The sequence below is a fragment of the Dama dama genome, chromosome 29 (genome assembly GCF_033118175.1).
Source record: "Dama dama isolate Ldn47 chromosome 29, ASM3311817v1, whole genome shotgun sequence".
Classification (NCBI taxonomy): Eukaryota; Metazoa; Chordata; class Mammalia; order Artiodactyla; family Cervidae; genus Dama; species Dama dama.
This window is the reverse complement of record NC_083709.1, coordinates 10,784,491-10,807,826: the sequence shown is the minus strand read 5'-3', so window position 1 is coordinate 10,807,826 and position 23,336 is coordinate 10,784,491. Positions and strand designations below refer to the sequence as shown.

Genomic DNA, 23,336 nt, shown 5'->3' with positions numbered 1-23,336 from the left:
AATAGATCTTTCTTTAAAAAAAAATTTTTTTAATGATTTTAGAGTTTTTTAAACTCCTATCTTATAGGTGATCAAAATCAGACGCTACTGAAAAAAGTGACAAGTAGGTCCCTGAATTCCTTTTGAAAGCCTCTGGAGAGAGTCTACAGCCCTGTGCTCAGTCTGTGAACGTGGCCCTCCGGCAGAGCTATCTGCACATTTCCTGTGACTCTCTGGTGTGAGAGCCCGGCCAGGCCTTCGCAACCCCCTCCCTGTGGGGCCCGCTCCAGCCACGAAGCTGAACACCCCACTGTCTTGCACAGACATGGCCTCTGGACATGCCCCCCCAGAGGCCTTCTGCACCCACGGTCACTTAAGCCAACTTCCCCCAGCCGTGCATTGCTCGCTGTCTCCCCAACCTCCCCTGCACCAGGAGGGCTGGTCGTGCTCCTCCAAGGCCTCCTCACCATCCACTTCCACAGCTGGCCTCCCCATCGTCTCTGGGCAGGCCTCCCCCCACCCCACACTCACTCGGGTTGGGGGGCTGTACATGCTCTGAGTGAGTGAGTGAGTGCCCAAGTCTCTGCTGAGTGGCTGACACTGACTCAGTGCTGACTTTATAGAGCATAAGGAGAGGTTCCCTGTATGTCCTCCCAACCGCCATCGTGTCACACTTGGAAATCATCCTCCTTTCATTAGGAAGCTGGCAGGGAAGACGGGCCGTGGAAAGTCACAGCTCAGGTTCCGAGGCACAGCTGTTTCCCCCTCGCTGAGTCTAACAAATCTCAGGTCACGTAAGAGTTCCGTGGGTGCCACCACAGAATGCCACGTAGTGAGGTCTTGTGTTGTAAGACTCAATACAGAAGCACACAAAACGCTCTGAAAATGAACAGCACCATTAGGTATCTGCTGAATATCTGCTGAATCGATGTATAAAGAAGTTGTCTGCACTCAGGTATGGAGACAGGCCTGCCAGGAACTGCCTTTACCACCAGGCACGTCCGCTCATGAGAGCCAATTTCTGATGCAACTGAGTCACGGCTTTCTGGAGGAATTGCGGCCGAAGGCAGAACAGAAAGAAACACAGAGCCCTCTGCCTGTGGATGTGCAGCTGCTTCGTGGCTGACGAAGCGGGTAAATGCGTTGACAAGGCCAGCTTCCTGCTTGCACCGGGAAGCAGAGTGCCAAGACGGCCGGACCTGCCCTCAGCGCCAACACAGGCGCCCGTGGGAGCCGCTGCGGTGATGCCCGCGGCAGTGGGAGGGCCCCCAGGCTGGGCGAGGCGTGCAGCCGTGGCAGGAAGTCTGGGCCTCCGCGCTGCCGCTTCTGGCCCAGGTGCCGGGTCCTTGGCCTGGGCTTGCCCCCACTGACATCGCTGGAGCCACACCGCGCCTCACAGTGGCCTCCGCATTCGATGAGCCCCGTTTTCCAGCTTGGCTGCATCTCCCAGAACCTAATATGGAAGACTTCTGAGTCACGGGCTAGACTGCCTCGGCAGTTAAAAAATAGCAGAGCGTTTACTAACCACACTTGGCAACCAGTGCCCGTTCAAAGAGGCTGCCTGCTCCACAGCACCGCTGCCCAGCCTGGCAGCTCTGACTATAGCAAGGACCACCCAGCCCTGTGCATCCCACAGTCCAGCACATGGGACCTCTGAAAATCAAAGTGAAACCTGAAATGCTCTTTCTAAAGTATGTGAACATCACTACAGCTCAACAGAGACGAGCAGCCCCCGACCAGGTGGAACCAGAGATTTCTGCAAACTTTCTCGGGGCCTGGCTTAGAGGTTACAGCAACTCATTAATTATCCTGTGTTTCCCAAATTATACTCTATCTGAAGGGTGTTATCTCCTGAAATATAAATCAGCACACAATGTTCCAGGAGGCTTGGCGGTACATCTCATTTTTGCTACATGGTGCACGGCAGTGAGTTTTGTGGCAGGCACAATTCCCTTCCGGCAAGGCCACGGGGCCAAACTCAGAGGGTGGAGCTGGGTCAGACGACATGGGGTACCTCCCTGGTCACCGTGCACCGTGACATGCGTGCACAGCTAACACACCTGCACATTTGTGTAAACACTGCTCTCACCATCGTGGGGTAACGGGAACCTGAGGTTTCTGTGGAGCTTTTCTTTCTAACAGCTTTTTGCTGATGATGCATAGGCTGATACTCTGAATGAGAACGTGGCACTTCCTGTCTGAGATCCAAGCTTTTCATGGTCCAAGACCCGGGAACCGTATCCCAGAGTCCTCAGTGTTCAGTCTAGCTCCCCCGGAGAGCAGGCTGACGAGGGGCAGAGATGGGCGAGAGGCTCTCATCTCTGTCCCCATACAGTTAGGGGCGCCTCGGGGCGCCTCGCCCAGCCTGCTCCTCTGCGGGAGGACAACAGAGACGGGGCAACGCCGGGGCCCCGGGGGAACAGCCGGCTGTGCACGGCCCGAGCCAGAAGGACCTGCTCGTCTGAAGACTGGCTCTCTGCGGCTGGTTCAGGAAGCAAAAGGGGGTGACCTACAGCGACAGACCAGAAGGTCACAGGTGCACGTCGAGCCCGCAGAGCTACATCATCAGTGAGGCAGACCTCCACCAGGCGCGGGCTTGGGGGTGGCCCTGGCCAACACCCGGTGCTGCTGACCTCGCCAGGAGGCCCGGCTGGTCAGCCTGACCTGTGGCTGCAAACACTGCAGGCTTCAGCGGGCCTGCCGGAGCTGCAGTGCCCACAGGACCTCCCTGACCCCTAATTTCAGCTGAGGCCTGCTGGCAACAAAAGTGATTATCTGGCTTCTTTTTTTTTTTTTTAATTATTAATGAAAATTGCAGAAGACAAACTATTTGAAACAGACCTAATTACGCTGATGGAAGAATAAATGGGTTATTTCAAAGTCAGAACAGGATCCAAAAGCCACTTTGTGAAAGAGACTCAAACCGAAGGTTGAGAGCAGCCCCCTCCCCGGACACTCAGCCTTCACGGCTCTCACGTGACTGACAGCGTCAGCCTGGCCGTGCGACTCCGGGACTGCACACAGCTGCTCTGAGGTCAGACGCAGAGGGCCATGACCGATACACAGTACAGGCCACGGCACTCTGCACTATCAGGGGACTCTTCAAATACACACGATTACAGATTCAGGTAAAGACAGCAGGAAAACTGAACCACTGGGTAAACACTCAGGACTCCAGTCTGATTATCCCTCTCTTTATGCACATTTCAGAGTAGTATTTGGCTTAGTAACTAGAGAAGATCAAACAATGGGATTAGAAAGAAAATAAACCCACAGGTAGAAGGAGCCCTGGGCAGAGGGGCAGAGCCACGTGGGTCCTACTTGGGAGCTACAGACACAGAGAGACACTGCAGGGGGTCGGGGGAGGGAACCCACCCAGAGGCCTCCACAAGCATTGATTCCCCAGGTGAGCCGGGGTCCGAAATTCTCAACATGTAACATTGACCTTGAACCGCTTTCCTCCTGAACCTGCAATCAGTGCTCTTGATCTGACTCTACCAGATCTGCCATCTGTGAGGAAGCCCCCAGGAAACCCTGCAGCTGTGCTGGGTGCACACTTCCAAATGTAGCAGCCCCCGCTCCATCCTTGTGGGATGGGGGAAAAGGTGGAAAGAGAAACCAGCAGGAGCCAGGGGACCGGCCCTCCTGCAGCTTCAGGGAGTCTTGGCCGAGTGCATGCGTCACACTGTCCCTCTGCCCAGTGGGGCTCAGGACACCCGCCCCGCCCAGCCCCCTGCAGGGACCACAAAGGTCCTGAACTGTGACATGAACAGGAGTCTGGCCTCATACCCAGCCCCGGGGCCCCACAGTCTCGACCTTGACATGCCTGTCATGGGTGCATACTCGGGCTTTCCTAAATCTCCAAGTATCAACTCATTCCACACAATTTCTCCCTCGCTGGTACCCTGGAGCAAGCATGCCCACTGGGGTAGAGAAGTCTGGCAGCTTCGTGCGGGCGGAGGGCACTGGCGCTCACAGAGGCTGCTGAGTGGCTCTGCGGGGAAGCAGTACAATTCTGTCCGTCCGCGAGCTGGCAGCCCCGCCTCCCCCCTGCCTACACGGGAAGACGGGCCAAGGATGCTGAGCTTGGACCACTTCCGTCGCATCCCTGGAGGATGCTTCTACCTTGCAAAGAGGCCCGCGGGCTCAGGTACCACTCTCTCCTGCAAATAAAAGCTCCCCTTGGGGCATCCCTGGTGGCTCAGTGGTAAACAATCTGCCTGCCAATGCAGGAGACACAGGTTCCAGCCCTGATCCGGGAAGATCCCCCACATCTGGGAGCAACTAAGCCCGTGCACCACGACTCCTGAGCCTGTGCTCCAGAGCCCAGGAGCCGAAATTATTGAAGCCCGCGTGCTCACAACGAGGGAAGCCGCCAGAACGCCGCACCTAGGGAGTAGCCCTTACTCTCCACAACTAGAGAAAAGCCTGAGCAGCAACAAAGACCCACCACACTCAGAAAACTATTTTTTTTTAAAGCTCCCCTTAGAGACCACACTCAGCCCCTTGCCCCCTGTCGGGGGCATCCTGACCTCAGCTGCCAAGACAGTCTACAAGCGCTGGTGCAGACTTTGGGCGCTCACACTCTCTGTATGACACAACTGTGTGAGCCCCCAGAGAAGCATGGAGGGCACCCAAATTTGTGTCTCTCTTGATAACAGCCTCAAACAGACACTTGTACGCGTCCTACACAAACTCATCCAGGTGCAGTTAAGAAGACACGTGGAAACAAGGCTCTTCCAGGAGAAACTACAAACTTCTCCATCTCCAGTTCTGAGTTGGTTCACCTGTGGTTTTACTGGATATGCTTTACTTCTGCGCTCTTTCACTGGACAGGTTTTTCAGACCAGAACTTAGTCCAGTGACAGGATTTTCATGCCACTTCCCAACACTGGGCGTCCCACGTCCCCACTCTCCGCTCTCCTTTGGGGCAGGGCCATTCTTCCCAGGGATTACCTGTGGTGATAATCCTGCAGCTCTGCCCAACTCCGGCTTCCTGGAACACCGCACACGGGTGCTCACTTGCCTCCCGGTCACCTCTCTGGTCCAACGCACCATCAGCCTTTCCCTCGGGGCTGCTCCAACTCTTGCCCTGGCTCACTACCCAGCAGGACCCTGGGCACAACGCTCCCCCCACCACTCACACACCACCAAAGCCAACTGCAGCTAAGCTCACCTTCTAACTAGGGAATGAACGAGGACTCCAAACCCTTCAACCAGTTCCTCTGCCACCAGCTCACTGAGACTGAAGTGTCTTTCCAGCATGGCTCCAACCAGCCGGTGGCTCCCCGGCCCCAGGAGGCGGTCACCCAGCAGCACGCAGAGCAGTGAGGTTTCATTCAGGTCCCTGCCAGGCAGGGACACAGAGAGCACACAGTTGAGAGCGGTCTCGCAGTCCAGAATCGACCTCGCCGTTACAGAGGGGAGCGCGGCTCCGCGAGATAACCGCCAACAGAAGGAGCTGCTGTCTCAGGAACCATTACTATCAGAGCGCCCCAGAGCAGGGAGCAATCACTGACGACCAGGGTAGGAGGCATGCAGTGACATTTCTGGGTCAGCGTGCAGGAGGTGGACTGCAGTCACTCGGCAGAGCCTGACCATCGTCTACCAAGTGCAGGCTCCACTCCATGTAAGGCTCCACTCCATGTAAGGCACCCAGAAGAACAGCAGAGCCTCCGCTCTGGAGGGCCAGGGGATGGTGTGTCCCTGGGGCCCAGGACAGGCCACCAGTCAGGTGCAGGCGCCTCCCCAGGTGACCGTCATACCTCCTCTCCGCAAATACCCAGACCTACTTGCAGGCAAAGACCTGCTTCCTGCTTCACTGAGAAGACAGGGAGACCACCCTCCCCTCCACCCACCCCTCGCCCCACTGCTACATCTATCCACACCTGCCCCCTGGCCCGAGGACCCCACCTACTTTCCGGAACCACAGATGAGCCATCTGAGGTGCTCGATGAGGCACTCTGACCCAGGCTGTCCCTGGGTCTCTCCGGAGCTCCGGTGGACGAGGTCAAGCCCTTGGTCCACACGCCCGGGTGCCTCCCCAGGCACCTGGATGGGATGTTAGGCTGAGGGCGGCCGAGGGTATAACAGCCGCTTCTACAAAGTGCCAGGGCCTGCCTGGGGGAGCGACGCCGCCCCACTCACTCCCAGACTCGCTCTGTCTGTCCACAGTCGCTCCTCTGTCTGTCTCCTGCCTCCCTGGACAGACACCCAGCCTCGCTGCTGCTCCTTCCGCAAGGGTCCATCCCCTCCCCTGCCCCCCAACACCAGCAGAGCTAGCTGCAGCCCTGGATGGCTAGCTTACTTTGTTTACCGTTTGTCTCCCATCACTAGGAGACAAGCTGCATGAAGGCAAAGGTTTTGCCTACTGAGGTGTCCATTTGGGTCCTGACTTTCTTCCCAGAGTCTAGCCGGGGCCTGGGGCTTGGGACGTGTCCAGCCCTGCCCCTGGAGACCTGCTGGCTCTGGGAAGACTCTTACCCGCTTACTTGCATCATTTTTAAGATGGGGATCTGACAGTATTTACTATGTGGGATTACGGTGAGGATTAAGTGACATAAAGTATGTTACACTGTAGCACACGTCCTGGTAGAGGGTTAAGTGCACAATGGTATCTACAATATGGTTATTCAGAATATTATAATTATACACCAGCATTCAAATGAACTGAACCCAGGAAACATTTGTTTGGGAATTTTGTGCACTGGCATCAAAAATGAATGAGTGAATGAATAAAACACCTGGGACTTTTCTTTCTGTTATTAAAGATTCTGAACCTGACTTCACAGACACTGAATGAAAAATCTAGCAATGCTGACGTGAGGGTTCTAGAGAAAAGATGATGTTCACAGTAACAAGGTCATGTCCACCATCAGGCAGCCCCCGCTGACGGGCCATCAGAGGAGATCCCGGCCTGCCTGCTGGACCACTGGACTCACCGTGTTCACCCCCTCTGGTGCCAGCTACAGCTACACCCCCCAACGCCCCCAGCTTTGTGGCTCCAGGATCGTGTCTCTGTGGGCACAGGGGAAGCATGAGAGGAAATGTATCTTTCTAGGTGCCTTTATCTTTGAGGGTTTAAATGGAGAAACAAAAGGTGGGGGCCTTTTGGCCACTGTTGCTGGGATTAGAATCTAGAAAAAAAATAAATCGACTTGGAGTTCTGAGTTCTTTCCCCACAAAACTGTGTTATCTATGTGATTCCATGCTATGGTTTCACTAACAAAGCAGAATGCTCTGACCTGTCCTGGGAACCTGACCTCAGGGGACACGGTTCCACGAAAGAGTTGTCAGAGTTCCCAGCATAGGATTTACACACACACACACTCCCCACACAGCCCATCCTAAAGCGCACAGCACTTACGGTTCACGTGCCACGAAGAGTGGGCCAGTGTGCAGTCTGTGCCCGGAGGCCCAGGGCGCCTCCTTCCCAAGGGGTGTGGGCCCCTGGTCCCCACTCCAGACAGCCGGGCACATGCCCTTCGGGGCCCAGGAAGTGGTAGCTGCCTCCCCAAGTTTCCTTCCTCCCCCGGCCACAGGTGTCAGTTCTTTTTAATGTGGTTTTGTATGTCTTCTTAGCGATCTGTTTTGAACATGTCTATGTGGAAAAAAATTAGAAAGTTTTACCCAAAACTCCTAAAACCACTATTTGCTCATTTCTCTGGCTGACACACTTGGCCTGCAAAGGGCAGCTTCTCCCTCAGGAGGAACTCTTTCCCATCAAATAAGCCTTTCCACTTTCCCTAAGTCCAGGCCACGCTGACACCAGTGTCTTCCTTTCCTGCAGCGGAGGCACCCTAGCAGCTGGGCCACTGGGCACCAGGAGGTGTGCTGACACGGAGCTGCTGTGAGCCGCACCCTCATTCTCAGGCCACCTCCTGGTCCTCGGGATCCACACACGCAAGTCAGAAGGGCGAGGCTCATCCGTCACCGTCAACCATAAAGCACTGCCAGCAGCAAAGATGTCCTGCTGAGGGGGAAAGGTCCTCCTATGGTCGTGGTGGCTGCAGAAAGCCGTCCAGCGCACTGGCCTCAGTAGGCATCTCTCCCTCCTGACCCCACAGGCCTGCCTTCCTGCTGCTTCCCCTCCTGCCTCTCCTACAAGCTGCAGCTCTTGCTCTCTCCTCGAGCAAACTGTTCTCACCCAGCACCTCTCATTTTTCATTTTTCCACACAATCTGATCAGAGCTGCCCCAGGAAACAAACCTGACTGACCGAGTGCAACCCTACAGGGCATTTCTAGAGCCAGCAACCTGGGAGGCAGCGAGGGGAAGGCCCCAGGCCCACTCTACGGCCACCAGCCCACATCTTTACGAACTGGTGGAATTCCACTGCCCCTGTGTCTCCGAAGAGCTGACATGCATGAATGCAAGAAGATGTTCACACGAAAATGTGCTCAGTGACATACTTTTGTAGTGTATATTCAGTGTCTACTTCCCTCATTTGCTTGGAGAAGAGAATTGCTTTGCCACCTAAAGAAGAGTCGGTAGTCTGAGAAATAAACCTCCATCGTCCAGTGTCTATCTGGATCTTCTGAAACATGCTGAAAAAGCACATCACATGTTGATATGAAACTGTTTACATGGAAATATACACAAAGGAGATGGCAATGTCTAAAACATATCTTCACTGTTCCCAACGACTGTGAATGGAATCTGGAAACTGGGGGGGAAAAAATCAATAATTGTTTGGACAATCAATATTTGTGTGAATGAATTAGTAACTTTTTAGAAATAATGACTCCAGCATCTTGAGCAATGTAGACTCCTTGATAATTTCCAAGAAATACTTCATAATTCAGTAATAATAAGTGATTTTAAATAGAGTGTAAGACTCAGTAGAGTCTACGGAAAATATTTTGGGGAAAAAAAGGAACTATTCTCAAAAGTAATATAAGAATTACAACTCTGGACAAAATAACACAATAAAGTTTTTCAAGATCAAGGGCAATGCAATGTGGTAGGTGGCATTCCACCGGCACCACAAGAGTCAACTGAAACCCAGAGCCCACAAGCCTCTAATGAAGCGCCTGAGGGCCCCTTTAACTAGGACACCGACCTATTGTTCCCCAAGTCAACCTATTGTTCCCCAAGTCGCGTCCTCACCTGGGAACTCACTGAGTGTGCACTTATTACAACATTCCATGAGGCAGGCTACTGACCAGACCAGCTGTCGGAGTATTACGATTCATGGGTTTCACAGCCACAGAAGACAAAGCTGTGTTATTGTCAATCATCTACCCCCACCTCTTCACCCAGAGCACAGAGTGGTCACACGGCCAAAAAGATAGTGAGGATGCTCACAGGCCTAGTTTCTTACTAAGGGATGTGGTGTGGGCCCCGGGCAACATCCCCTCCTCCTTCTTATTCAAAACACAAAGTAGACTAAACACCAAGCAACTCTTATTTTGTACAAAATAAACAGAATAAATAAAAATACAGCTAAGGGGTGAGTTGGGAAGCCTGTCGGTCATGTATTGATTACACAGCAGGCGTCTATTTCTGATAGAGCCACCTCCTCTCTCCCTCCGAGTGGGACTCTTCTGGTCACTCCAAGACACAGGGTCGCCTACGTTTACTAAACCAAGCCCACGAGAGCAGACCAGGGAAAAAACAAAATTCAGTCAAACCTCTCATCACTAAATCAAAGCTCACCAGCTTTTCAGGAGAAAAAGCCCCTCTTTCGTTGGTGATGAGAAAATTCAGTAAAAAGCTGATGACTTTGTATTGTGCTCAGAAGCAAACCAACATTCACTCCCTGGACGACTAATCCTTAGGCAGTGGCAGTTACTGCGACAAGATCCTTCATAACACCAACCAAGACCGTGTTCTCCAGGGCAGAGCCCAGCAGCGTCCGAGGCCTGCGGACCACTGCGAGCAGGGTGTGGGGGTGAGGGAGGGTGGGGGAGGGGTGTGGGGGGTGAGGGAGGGGTGTGGGGTGAGGGGGGGTGGGGGAGGGGTGTGTGGGGGTGAGGGAGGGGTGTGGGGGAGGGTGGGGGAGGGGTGTGGGGGTGAGGGAGGGGTGTGGGGTGAGGGGGGTGGGGGAGGGGTGTGTGGGGGTGGGGGAGGGGTGTGTGGGGGGTGGGGGGTGTGGGGGAGGGTGGGGGAGGGGCGGGGTGGGGCAGGATGGGAAGGGGCGGCCTTCCCCGCGCACGCCACCAGGGAGACTCCAGTCTTCCCGCCTCTCAGGCCAGGGTGTGTCCTCCCTGCCCGTCCCTGGGACCCTGGGACCCTGGGACCCCAGGTCTCAAGCAGCCCGGACCTGTTCAGGCTCCTGGAGACCCAGTTCAGACGAGTTCGGAGCTCAGAGATCCCCGGCTCGGCTGGGGCCTCGGGGCGTCCCCTGGCGAGCACGGCGGCTCCGGACCCAGCACACTCGCTGCCCACAACCTCACCCCGCTCCGCGCTGAACCAGACCCGGGCGGCGGGAGCCCCTGGGCTCCGAGCGCAAGGCCTCCGGGCCCCGCGCCCCCGGCGGGCCGGCGCCTCCTCCCTCGAGCTGGGACTCTCGGCGTGCCGGCGCCTGCAGAGAGCAGGGTGGAAGGAGGGCCGGCCTCCCCCGGCCGCCCGCGGCGGAACGAGGTCACTCCCGCCCCCTCCCCGCAAGCTGCCCGCGGTCCACGGCCGTCCCCTACTCTTTGGCCCCGACCCGGTCCCAGGCGCCCGAGCTGCGCTCTGCCCGCAGGGTCGGGAGGACTCAGCGGACCGCGGCGGGCTGGGCCCTGGGCTGCCGCCCACCGACCAACCCCCCTTCCCCGTCCTCAAGGCCTTCCTACCTGCCGTCCGGCTGCGCTCCGCCGCTCCGGACCCTCAGAGCCACGGGCCCAGGACCCGTGTGGAGCGCGCACCCGCTGGGGTGCCTCCGGAGGCCGGACGCCCCGCCCGAGCGCCCGGGCAATAAGAGTCCGCGGGGAGGGGGCGGGGCGGGGCGGGGGCGGCGCCGGCCCGGGAGGGGAGCGGTGGGGAGGGGAGAGAAGGGGGCGGAGGGGAGAGAAGGGGGCGGAGGGGAGGGCCCGGCGGAAGGCAGCCCCCTACCCCCGGGCAGCACTGGGACAAATGGGCTTTCGGGAAACTTGCAGGAGTAGTGGATAACGGGAAAGAATTCCACCTTTTTTCTAAGCCAAGAGGGATGTCGGCTGCCTGCCGGGTGATCTGCCCCAGGTTTTTATCCCCTGCATGAGGAGCGGCCAGGCCCTGGGCTCCAGGCACATTCCGGCGCGCCGGGCGGGGGTCCAGGGTTCAGCACCAAGCCACCAGTGCCAGCAGAGTCGGGTGCCGCGTAAACCTCACAGCACAAAGATCGCGTGGAAGGCGTCTTTCTTTTTTAAGGGGGAGAGGTGAAAATGTCTAGGCTTCCACGAATCCGCTCACTCTGTTCGCTTATCAATGAGTGACTGAATTCAGGGCCCTGAGGGTGAGAAGCGCTAGGCGTTCCGGTTTCGCAATGTCTCAGGAACGCGGTCCCTGTCCTGTGATCTTCTCGGTCATAAACTTCTAGAGGCCCTGAGTCACTTGGTTTAACCCAGTACGCAGGGATTTCTATGGAACTGTTTTCAAGGAGGAAATGGACTCCTAAACTCCAGACTTCCTCATGTAAACGTGTGACTTTTGGTGGCCTCCACCCTGAAGCCAGGTCGTGTCTTCTCCCATCACTAACCCAGCTCGGGACCCTCGCTCTGGGGGGTCCCCGGAGCAGTTGGGTCAGCAGTTATTTCCGGCCTGTTCCTCCTACACAGCACCGGCTCCTTGACCATCAAAGCCACAGCTCTCCTACTCAGGACCAACTCTCACAAAAACGAGCAGATGAACACTAACGGTTCACAGTTGCTGAACATCGAGGGTTGTGCCGGGCCCTTTCTGTAAATGGTCACCAAGAAAATGCCAGTCATTTCCATCTAGGTCTGCAGGCCACTGGCCGTGGTAACCAGTCCAGTAATCCTATCCCTGTCTTCAGTATTAACATGGAACAATAGGGTTTCTGGGTTCACAGACCTGAGACAGGAACTCTACCATCTCTCTCTCTCCCTGAAATAAATGATTTTTAGATTAAACACGATGTCTGTAAGATACCCAAAGAGGACGTTTGCCTGTGATTGAAGCCTCAGAGATAAAACACTCTGTTAGAGGGTGCAGTGTTCTTGTCCAGACTCCCGCCTGTGCATCTCAACACACACTCAATGCACAGATTAGAGCATCACTCACAGATGAGTCTGTAACCTACAAGACGCTGTAGCCACCTTTCCAGGTCTACTACATAACTTTATTCTCTCTTGATTTTTGCAAGGAACAGAGGTAAAAAGCTCAGGACGTCACTGTTTAACTTTGCCTTTCAACTTTGGCGTGCTCATTCCAAGGCAAGTGGCTGTTAGGGATACCGGAATCATACCACTTGTGTTCTGCAGCGTTTTCTCGGAGGCTGGAGTTGACATTCTGAAATGGGAGTTAGGACTTAGTGGTCTGTGCCGTTTTAACTGTGGAACTCTGGAGTTTAAATTTTTTTTCATAGTGATGGGATTAATTTGATGAATTTTAAAGCTATAGTTCTTAAATGTTATGATTTGATGATGTAGAAGTCCATTCTCAGCACAGAATTCTTTTCTGTAAGCACAGAGAGAACACAGTGGATGAGCCTGCTGTGTGCTGCGCTGTGTTTAGGTGCTCAGTCGTGACTGACTTTGCGACCCCATAGACTGTAGCCCTCCAGGCTCCTCTGTCCATGGGGATTCTCCAGGCAAGAATACTGGAGTGGGTTGCCATGCCCTCCTCCAGAGGTAAGCATGAGTTACCACCAAAGAGTTGATGCCTTCGAACTGTGGTGCTGGAGCAGACTCCTGAGAGTCCCTTGGACAGCAAGTAGATCAAACTCGTCAATTCTAAGGAAAAATCAACCCTGAATACTCATTGGAAGGACTGATGCTAAAGCTAAAGCTCGAGTATTTTGGTCATCTAATGCAAACAGTCAACTCATTGGAAAAGTCCCTGATGCTGGGAAAAGACTGAGGGCACAAGAAGGTGTCAGAGGATGTGATGGCTGGATGGCATCACCGATGCAATGGACATCGGTGTTGGGCAAACTTTGGGAGATCGTGAGGGAGAGGGAGGCCTGCTGTGCTGCAGTCCATGGGGTCACAAAGAGTCAGACACAACTGGGTGACTGGATGAGAACCACCAGCACCTCAAGTGTTTACCTGGCTTGGGAGAGTGTGTAGGATGGATGAGACCCACAGGGTTGGTGAACTGCCTGAAAACATCCATTCTGCTCCTGTCTGGAGGCAGCATGGAAGGGTGACCCAGAGATCTACCACCACTGCCTTACTCCAACTCAGGAGCCCAGAAACGGGGAGCAGTTTCCACTTCTCGAAGGTCCAGCAGAACTGAGAATGGACTTTCAGTTCTGAGTTGCAGAACTGAGAACACCGAGCTTTTTAATGCTTTCAACTTTTAAAGTTTCTATGCATGCAGCGGTGGAGGCATAGGTACATCTTAGCGATCACGCTGGCACGTCCAGGATTTGTGACAAGAGTTATCGGTGCTGATAGGAGTGCTGCCAAGCTTGAGAAAGAACACGCCTCGCCTGGTGTGCACTCAGACGCTGACCAGCAACCTTCTCCTTAGACTTCCTCCTCACTGTCCCTGAGCTCCAGCTTAGAACTGTCTGGCGGGGAGGAAGCAGGCAACGGTAGAGAACACACCTGCATCCAGTCTCACCCCAAGGGGCTGCATCTGGGACCCTCACTGCCTCCCCTGGGGGTGGGGGGTGGGGCATCTGGCCGAGTCTCCTTTAGAGTTTCCATCTCCAGGGTCACTTGGCACACTTGGGCTCAAACACCTAAGCTTCATATGTTCAGATTTAATCTGAGATGAAGTAATGTGCTCAGCTGTCTGTCTAGAGAGGAGTATGGGGCAGTGAAGCTAATCTTTCAAACCATTCTTTTTTTTTTTCCTTTTCATATTCTCATGAAAAGAGTAAAGTGCAGGTGTTTAAAAAGCAAAATGGCAAAAGACACCGAAGAGCAAATGGTATCGCTGAACAAACATGATCCTGTTGGAGAGGCCGACTCCCAGGAGCTTTCCAGATGCAGACAGAGCGCTGACTGCTGGCTGGCAGCACACGGCCCCGATGTCGCACACACTCAGAGGTGGGGCTAACGCTTTACCGAGTGAATGCGGTGACGGCTCACAGAATGTCCACTGGAAAAACCCCCACCACAAGTCAGCAGCCAGCCATGTTAGAGCCAAACATCTCTTTCTCCCTTCCTTTTATATACATGGAGCAGTAAAAGAATGCTAGTATATCTTCAGGTGTTTTGCTTAAAATAATATTTCAATGAAAATTACCCAAACCTTGAGATGTTCTCAGAAGATTCTTGGCCAGTGGGCTGGCACATCCTCTGTTGGGAGGTTTTTGCTATGTATTTCCTCTGAGTGATGGATGGTGAATGTAACAGATGTTCTGATAGCAATTCAGTATAAGGGTCTATTTCCACTCACTTCTGGTGCTTTGATATTTTTTTTCAAAACCTGTTTCTTTAGCTCTTGTTGAGTTTTTAAAACCTACAAGATCTTGGCTCCATGGCCCATTTCTTCAATTGCAGAGATTACTTTTGCAAGGAATTCCAAATATGCTCAGCAAACAACAACAGACTAAGAAAAACAGCAGAGCAGTTCTAGATTGTGACTGATATGGATTCCAACTATAAATAATAGTATTTTTGGGAAAATGTTTCTGAGAGGACAGTGCTTAAGACCAGCCTTTGTTCTATGCATGTTTAAAATGAACACCTTCAAGAAGTCTTGGACCACTTTGAGTTTGGACTCTTTGTAATTAACTGCATTATTTAAGAAACATATGTTTCTGTGTCAATTATCAAATTATTTTAATGAAAGTGCGAAATATTTTAAAACATGGATCTCCTCAAAAGGCTAAGCCCATGCATTATCTGACCATGAATATGGACCAGTGGGGGTAGAGGGAGGGCACAACTCCAAAGACAATGCATATTTTCAGCATAAAAGCAGAGTAATGTATTCCAGTGGCCAAGAGCTTTCTGGCTCTTCCTTTTGTACGTAACTTTTTATTAAGGGCAGGGAGAAAGGCTGGGGGGAAATACATGGGGCTGTTGTACTGTGTCAGAGTGACTGGAGCCCAGTGGACATGTAATGCCACGTCAGAGGGACCGTGGCCGCCAGAAGGGCTGCAGTCGCAGAAGTTAAAGAAAGACGGTGAAACTGTAAACAGAAGAACAGGCTGAGCTCGCCCGAGTACAGGAGGCCTTGAGCCTGTAAAGGATTCCAGGCAAATCACAGAGGCAGACCAGCGGGAGCCACACTCCCTGCTAGGCCGTTGCCATGACCTTGAACTCAGCATTCTCATCTGTAAAATGATGGAAAGGCATTTCCCTTGGCGTGCCCTTGAGAAGATAAATGAGATGCTGCCTGGGCAGCCCCACCACAGTGCTTGGTAAGTGGGTGGAAGGGACTGGTTTCTTTCTTTCTTTCTTTTTTTTTTTTTTAACAAAATGAAGCCTAGTTTCTTTTCTTTTTTCTTTCTTTCTTCTTTTTTTGTTTTGTTTTTGTTTCTGTTTTTTACAAAACACAGTACTTAGGAACAGAGTAAAAAGTAATAATCTGATACCATGCCAGTCATTTCACACATAGTCTCCCATTTTATCTGCTTCTTGAACCCACGGGAGGTCTGGCTGCTACCACACGGCCCTTCATGCAGGAGAGTGAGCACAGAGGCCAGGTAACCTGGCCAGGGAGACAGAGCAGGCCAGGGCAGAAGCAACAGCGTGAACTGTTAGAATGTTACCTCTAGAGCCCAGACGGCAGGCTGTCTAATTCTGCAGTGAAAAGTACGTGTGCGTGGAAGGACCGTCAACAGTCTCGGGACTCCATAATCTCCATCAGCAAATCCTTCCTCTTTCTCGCCCAGTTGTACCGTGCACAAGAACGTCTGCTCGGCATGCGGTGGCTCAGGCAGTTCTGAACACGTCCTGCTGCGCTCACGGAGAGTCTGACTCATTCCCCCCAAGTGCCCACTTCCCAGGCAGAGCAGCTGTGCCGGCTCCAGTGGAGTCACCCCTAGATTCCACAGGTTACTGAGAAGGCGCGGTTAAAAGTAGGAATTTGCCTTTTTCTGTGATTCTGCTGAGGAAATGGCGAAATACTGCAGTCAACTGGCTGGCCAGTTTAACTCTATCCTGCATAAGAAAAACCTTAAGCTGAGTCCTATAAACATAGTCACTGATACACACACAAAGGACATAGTGTGATACTGTATATCCATCGCAGTTTATGAAGTTACAGATGAGGTTTCTCTTGAAACCGATGATGCTGTGACAAAGAATCTTGTGTTGCTTTTTGTGTAGACTCCTCTGGACACTTGGAAAAGGAGCAGACCAGCCATCCTTCGACTCTAGTCCCAGAAATAAAGGATGTCAGGCAACCTGGCGGCAGAGCCGGTGGTGCTGTTGGGGAACACTGAGCCCACGGGCGCAGACTGGGACCGTGTTACAGGAGGAGACGAGCCTCTTTCCCGCGCCTGAAACCCCCGCACCAAACCCCTCACTTCCTAAACCGGTCACAGGAGGAGACGAGCCTCTTTCCCGCGCCCTGAAACCCCCCGCACCAAACCCCTCACTTCCTAAACCGGTTACAGGAGGAGACGAGCCTCTTTCCCGCGCCTGAAACCCCCGCACCAAACCCCTCACTTCCTAAACCGGAGGATCCGTCCAGTGCCTTGCCTTAGTAGACTAATCCTCTGGTTCAAATTAATGCTATTATGTTATCTGAAGTGCTTAATTATTTTCGCTTACGGAAATATGACTGAGTGCTGCAGTGAACGGTTTTCTAACAGAGATTCCCAAGTAGTAAGAGAACTGTTGGGATTATTTCATGGCAGAGATCTCTGATATACAGACTCTGGTACTGAAAGGGAATGAGGAGATAGGGTGCAGTATGGTGAAATCAAATACTCCAGTTAAATTTGCTCTAAGAACAGACATTTAATGGATGCATTTTATATTAGAAAATCCCGACTGTATATCCTAAGACACTAGAGGAAATGTTGGTAACATCAGTAATTAAACAACTTATTTTATCTGATATATAGTTTATGTGTTTGATCAGTAAAACAACTGACTTAATCACACTGATACTGCCTGTCTGGGCTATTGAGTGAGTTATATTATACCACCTTGATACAACAAAGTACTAGATTTCAAGAGAAAAAAAGACTTTCCTCTAAGATTCCATTAGATTAAGGAATAGTCCCACTGTTACAAAGAATTGAGATTCTTCTTCTATCAGTATATCATATTGTCTGTGTTTATAGTAACCTCAGAAAGAGTTAACTGAATCTGAGGTGATTTGGTCACTTTATGGGATAACGTCAAGAGAGTCTTCAAATTCAAAGAACTGACCATCCTAGCAGTGTTTTCAGATGGCCTTGTCTTTTATAACAAATAATGAATTGTGATGAAATGTGCACATGGAGAGTTGGAAGAGAGAAGACTGTGGTGAGGGAAACAAGTTTTGGGCACCTGTTTAAAGTGTGCACACTGATGTATATACATCACTGCGTGTCTATCATATATACATATTCATATACATATAAACACGCAACAGAGAACCAGCCAGGAAGCTGGGAACTCGAGAGCACTGGGAACTCTGCTCAATACTCTGTAACAAACTAAATGGGAGAAGAATTTGAAAAACGATACATGTATATGTAGGACTGAATCACTCTGCAGTTCACCTGAAATGAATACAACACTGTTCATCAACTATAATATAAAATAAAAATTTTAAAATAGATTAAAGAAGAGCCTCAGTGTTTTCAACTAAAAAATGAAGATATTGATACGATTATCTTCTTTGCATGATTGATGCAAAGATTAAATGTGTGAAAGTGAACACCTTTAAGAAGTTGTAGTTTCAGACAAAAGTTGACAAAGTGAGATTTGAAAGCTTTCAAGCAGGAGAAGCAGGAAGACAGTACCCACAGGGAAAGACTAACGGTACCCCTGCCTCCTTCAGATCGAGCCCTCTGCACTGAACGGCCTTGCTGGACACGGGTGTGTCGGTGGCGGGACTGGACACATCGCAGCCACTGCCGGCCTTGGCTCCTGAGTGCACGGATGGCGGCGTGGGTTCTGCCTCCCTTGTGGGCGGCTGGCAGAGGGCTGGTCTCACTCTGGTGCCTTGCCCCCTGTTGCTTGGGGAAAAGCATCAAGAAAAAAAGAAGCGAAAGGCGGCTAGTGCTCCATCAACAGCAGGCCAGCCAAGGCCAGGACAGTCACTGTCTGTATCCCTGGGCAGGGCTGGCTCAGCCACCAGTGTGGGCTCTGGCTCATGTCCTCCCACCGGCGGCAGCCCACCAACAAACATTAAGCTTTACGTACTTTTTAACTCAAAAGGAAGAAAAATGAGTACACAAAGCTGTTACCATGATAACTATGTAACAATAAACCTAACCTGGATTCCATCTATCTTTATGCTGATGCTGTTATAAAATTCAGATTTTTTAATGGAGGAAGAGACCTCAAAGGCAGAAGTGCCTGTGGCCCAGGAACGTCCCAGGTCAGCCTGGTCACTGGTGGCTGCTGCTTGTCTGCGCCCAGCACATGTTGTTTCTTCGGCTGTAAATCATGTCTGCCCCTTGCCTCTCTGCAGGGCTGTGTGAACCTAAGGCAGTAGGTGTCACATGCTTTTCAAAGAAGAAGACAGGTCCTGTGTTCTCAGACTCTTTATCGTCTAAGTGGGAGACAGTCAGCTGTTAACAACAGGTGCTTTGCAATGGCTCATTCATGTGGACGTTTCTTTTATGAGTTAATTAGTCATAACTCCCTCATGAGCAAAATGCACATCTGGGAAAATAAAACTGCCCACTGAGAGTGAGTTACTGGTGCGTAGGTGGAGCACAACCATCCCTTAAAAGGCATAACGAGAACCCTGATGCACTCAGAAGCTGGACTGCTAGAATGGACATCATCAAAAAAGCTACAAACAATAAATGCTGGAGAGGGTGTGGAGAGAAGGGAGCCCTCCTACACTGCTGCTGGGAATGTAAATGCATGCAGCCACCATGCAGAACAGTACGAAGGTTCCTGAAAAACTAAACACAGAGCTACCATGTAACCCCAAATCCCACTCCCAGGCCTATATCTGGAGAAAACCATAATTAAGACACATGTACCCCAAAGTTAAAAGCAGAGACATTACTTTGCCAACAAAGGTCCGTCTAGTCAAGGCTATGGTTTTTCCAGTGGTCATGTATGGGTGTGAGAGTTGGACTGTGAAGAAAGTTGAATGCCGAAAAATTGATGCTTTTGAACTGTGGTGTTGGAGAAGACTCCTGAGAGTCTCTTGGACTGCAAGGAGATCCAACCAGTCCATCCTAAAGGCGATCAGTCCTTGGTGTTCATTGGAAGGACTGACGCTGAAGCTGAAACTCCAATACTTTGGCCACCTCATGCGAAGAGTTGACTCACTGGAAAAGACCCTGATGCTGGGAGGGATTGGGGGCAGGAGGAGAAGGGGATGACAGAGGATGAGATGGCTGGATGGCATCACCGACTCGATGGACATGAGTTTGAGTAAACTCCGGGAGTTGATGATGGACAGGGAGGCCTGGTGTGCTGCGATTCATGGGGTCGCAAAGAGTTGGACACGACTGAGCAACTGAACTGAACCCCAAAGTTCATAGCAGCCCTACTTACAGTAGCCAGGACATGGAAGCAACCTAGATGTCCATCAACAGAGGAATGGATAATGAAGATGTGGTACATATACACAATGGAATAGTATTTAGCCATAGAAAAAAATGAAATAATACCATGTGTAGCAATATGGATGGACCCAGAGACTGTTATACTGAGTGAAAAATGTCAGAGAGAAAAAGACAAATATTATATGATATCATGTATATATGAGATCTAAAAAATGGCACAAATGAAATTACTTACAAAACAGAGTCATAGATATAGAAAACAAACTTGTGATTACCAGGAGGCAAAGGACGGGGAGGGATAAATTGGGAGATTGAGATTGATATACACACTATTATATTAAAAAATAGATAACTAATAACAGCCTACTGTATAGCACAGGTTGTTGTTTGGTTGCTCAGTTGTGTCCAACTCTTTGCAACCCCTTGGACTACAGCAAACCAGGCTTTCCTGTCCTTCATCATCTTCTGGAGCTTGCTCAAACTCATGTCCATTGAGTCGGTGATGCCATCCAACCATCTCATCCTCTGTTGGCCCCTCTCCTCTTGCTTTCAGTCTTTTCCAGCATCTGGGTCTTTTCTAATGAGTCAGTTCTTCCCATAAGCTGGCCAAAGTACTGGAGCTTCAGCTTCAGCATCAGTCCTTCCAGTGAATATTCAGGACTGATTTCCTTTAGGATTGACTGAATCTCCTTGCAGGCCAAGGGACTCTCAAGAATCTTCTACACCACAGTTCAAAAGCATAAATTCTTTGGCGCTTAGTTTTCTTTATGGTCCAACTCTTACATCCATACATGACCACTGGAAAAACCATAGCTTTGAATAGATGGACCTTTATTGGCAAAGTAATGTCTCTGCTTTTTAATATGCTGTCTAGCTAGGTTGGTCATAGTTTTTCTTCTAAGGAGCAAGCGTCTTTTCATTTCATGGCTGCAATCACCATCTGCACTGATTTTGGAGCCCAAGAAAATAAAGTCTGTCACCATTTCCATTGTTTCCCCATCTATTTGCCATCAAGTGATGGGATTGGATGCCATGATCTTAGTTTTCTGAATGTTGAGTTTTAAGGCAGCTTTTTCACTCTCCTCTTTCACTTTCATCAAGAGGCTTTTCAGTTCCTCTTTGCTTTCTGCCATAAGGATGGTGTCATCTGCATATCTGAGGTTATTGATATTTCTCCCAACAATCTTGATTCCAGCTTGTGCCTCATCCAGCCCAGCATTTCACATGATGTACTCTGCATAGAAACTAAATAAGCAGGGTGACAATATACAGCCTTGATGTACACCTTCCCCAATTTGGAACCAGTCTGTTGTTCCATGTCCAGTTCTAACTGTTGCTTGTTGACCTGCATACAGATTTCTCAGGAGGCAGGTCAGGTGGTCTGGTATTCCCATCTCTTGAAGAATTTTCCAGTTTGTTGTCATCCACACAGTCAAAGGCTTTGGCATAGTCAATAAAGCAGAAGTAGATGTTTTTCTGGAACTCTCTTGCTTTTGCGATGATCCAATGGATGTTGGCAATTTGATTTCTGGTTCCTCTGTCTTTTCTAAATCCAGCTTGAACATCTGGAAGTTCTCACTTCACATACTGTTAAAGCCTCACTTAGAGAATTTTGAGCATTACTTTGCTAGCATGCGAGATGAGTGCAACTGTGTGGTAGTTTGAACATTCTTTGGCATTGCCTTTCTTAGGGATTGGAATGAAAACTGACCTTTTCCAGTCCTGTGGCCACTGCTGAGTCTTCCAAATTTGCTGGCATATTGAGTGCAGCACTTTCACAGCATCATCTTTTAGGATTTGAAATAGCGCAACTGGAATTCCATCACCTCCACTAGTTTTGTTTGTAGTGATGCTTCCTAAGGCCTACTTGACTTCACATTCCAGGAATGTCTGGCTCTAGGTGAGTGATCACACCATCATGGTTATCTGGGTCATTAACATCTTTTTTTTTATAGTTCTGTGAATTCTTGCCACCGCTTCTTAATATGTTCTCTCCTGTTAGGTCCATACTGTTTCTGACCTTTATTGCGCCCATCTTAGCATGAAATGTTTCCTTGGTATCTCCAATTTTCTTGAAGAGATCTGTAGTCATTCCCATTCTATTGTTTTCCTCTATTTCTTTGCATTGTTCACTGAGGAAGGCTTTCTTATCTCTCCTTGCTATTCTTTGGAACTCTGCATTCAAATGGGTTTATCTTTCCCTTTCTCCTTTGCTCCTCTTCTTTCTCAGCTATTTCTAAGGCCTCCTCAGACAACCATTCTGCCATTTTGCATTTCTTTTTCTTGGGGATGGTCTTGATCACTGCCTCCTGTACAATGTTATGAACTTCCGTCCATAGTTCTTCAGGCACTCTATCAGATCTGATCCCTTTGATTTAGGTCATACCTGAATGATCTAGTGGTTTTCCCTACTTTCTTCAATTTAAGTCTGAATTTGGCAATAAGGAGTTCATGATCTGAGCCACAGTCAGCTCCCAGTCTTGTTTTTGCTGACTGTATAGAGCTTGTCCATCTTTGGCTGCAGAGAATACAATCAATCTGGCTCGGTACTGACCATCTGGTGATGTCCATGTGTAGAATTGTCTCTTGTGTTTTTGGAAGAGGGTGTTTGCTATGACCAGTGGATTCTCTTGGCAAAACTCTGTTAGCCATTGTCCTGCTGCATTTTGTATTCCAAGGCCAAACTTGCCTATTACTCCAGGTATCTAAAAGCCATGCCATGTAGGACCACCCAAGATGGACGGGTCATGGTGGAGAGTTCTGACAGAATGTGGTCCACTGGAGAAGGGAATGGCAAACCACTTCGGCATTCTTGCCTTGAGAACCTCGTGAACAGTATGAAAAGGCAAAAAGATATGACACTGAAAGATGAACCCCCCCAGGTCCGTAGGTGCCCAACATGCTACTGGAGAAGAGTGGAGAAATAGCTCCGAAGGAATGAAAAGCCTGAGCCAAAGCAGAAACAATTCAGTTGTGGATGTATCTGGTGGTGAAAGTAAACTCTGATGCTGTAAAGAGCAATACTGCATAGGAACCTGGAATGTTAGGTCCATGAATCAAGGCAAATTGGAAGTGGTCAAACAGGAGATGGCAAGAGTGAACACTGACATTTTAGGAATCAGTGAACTCAGATGGACTGGAATGGGTGAATTTAACTCAGATGACCCTTATATGTACTACTCTGGGTAAGAATCCCTTAGGCGAAATGGAGTAGCCATCATAGACAACAGAAGAGTCAGAAATGCAGTACTTGGATGTAATCTCAAAAACGACAGAATGATCTCTGTTCGTTTCCAAGGCAAACCATTCACTATCATGGTAATCCAAGTCTATGCCCCAACCACTAATACCGAAGAAGCTGAAGTTGAATGGTTTTATGAAGACCTACAAGACCTTCTAGAACTAACACTCAAAAAAGATGTCCTTTTCATCATATGGGACTGGAATGCACAAGTAGGAAGTCAAGAGATAGGACGGGTAACTCCTAATACTCTGTAATAACCTATATGGGAAAAGAATCTAATGATGAGTAGATATATGCATATAGATAACTGATTCATTTTCCTGTACCATAGAAACTAACATTATAAACCAACTATACTACAATAAAAATTAAACAAAGA

At 50.3% G+C, this 23,336-nt stretch overlaps 1 protein-coding gene across 2 annotated transcripts in view; it reads right to left on the bottom strand.

Annotated features, from left to right (window-relative positions):
* The window catches only part of PALLD (palladin, cytoskeletal associated protein), a 358,254-nt gene that overhangs the window by 62,917 nt on the left and 272,001 nt on the right, over positions 1-23,336 (bottom strand). The window contains exon 1 of one of the 2 annotated variants that reach the window (XM_061132504.1): positions 10,757-10,841. The exons of the other annotated variant lie outside the window; for it this stretch is intronic. The gene's annotated coding sequence lies outside the window, so the exon portion shown is untranslated. Of the gene's footprint in view, positions 1-10,756; positions 10,842-23,336 lie in introns of those variants that run through there. 2 annotated transcript variants of the gene reach the window in all.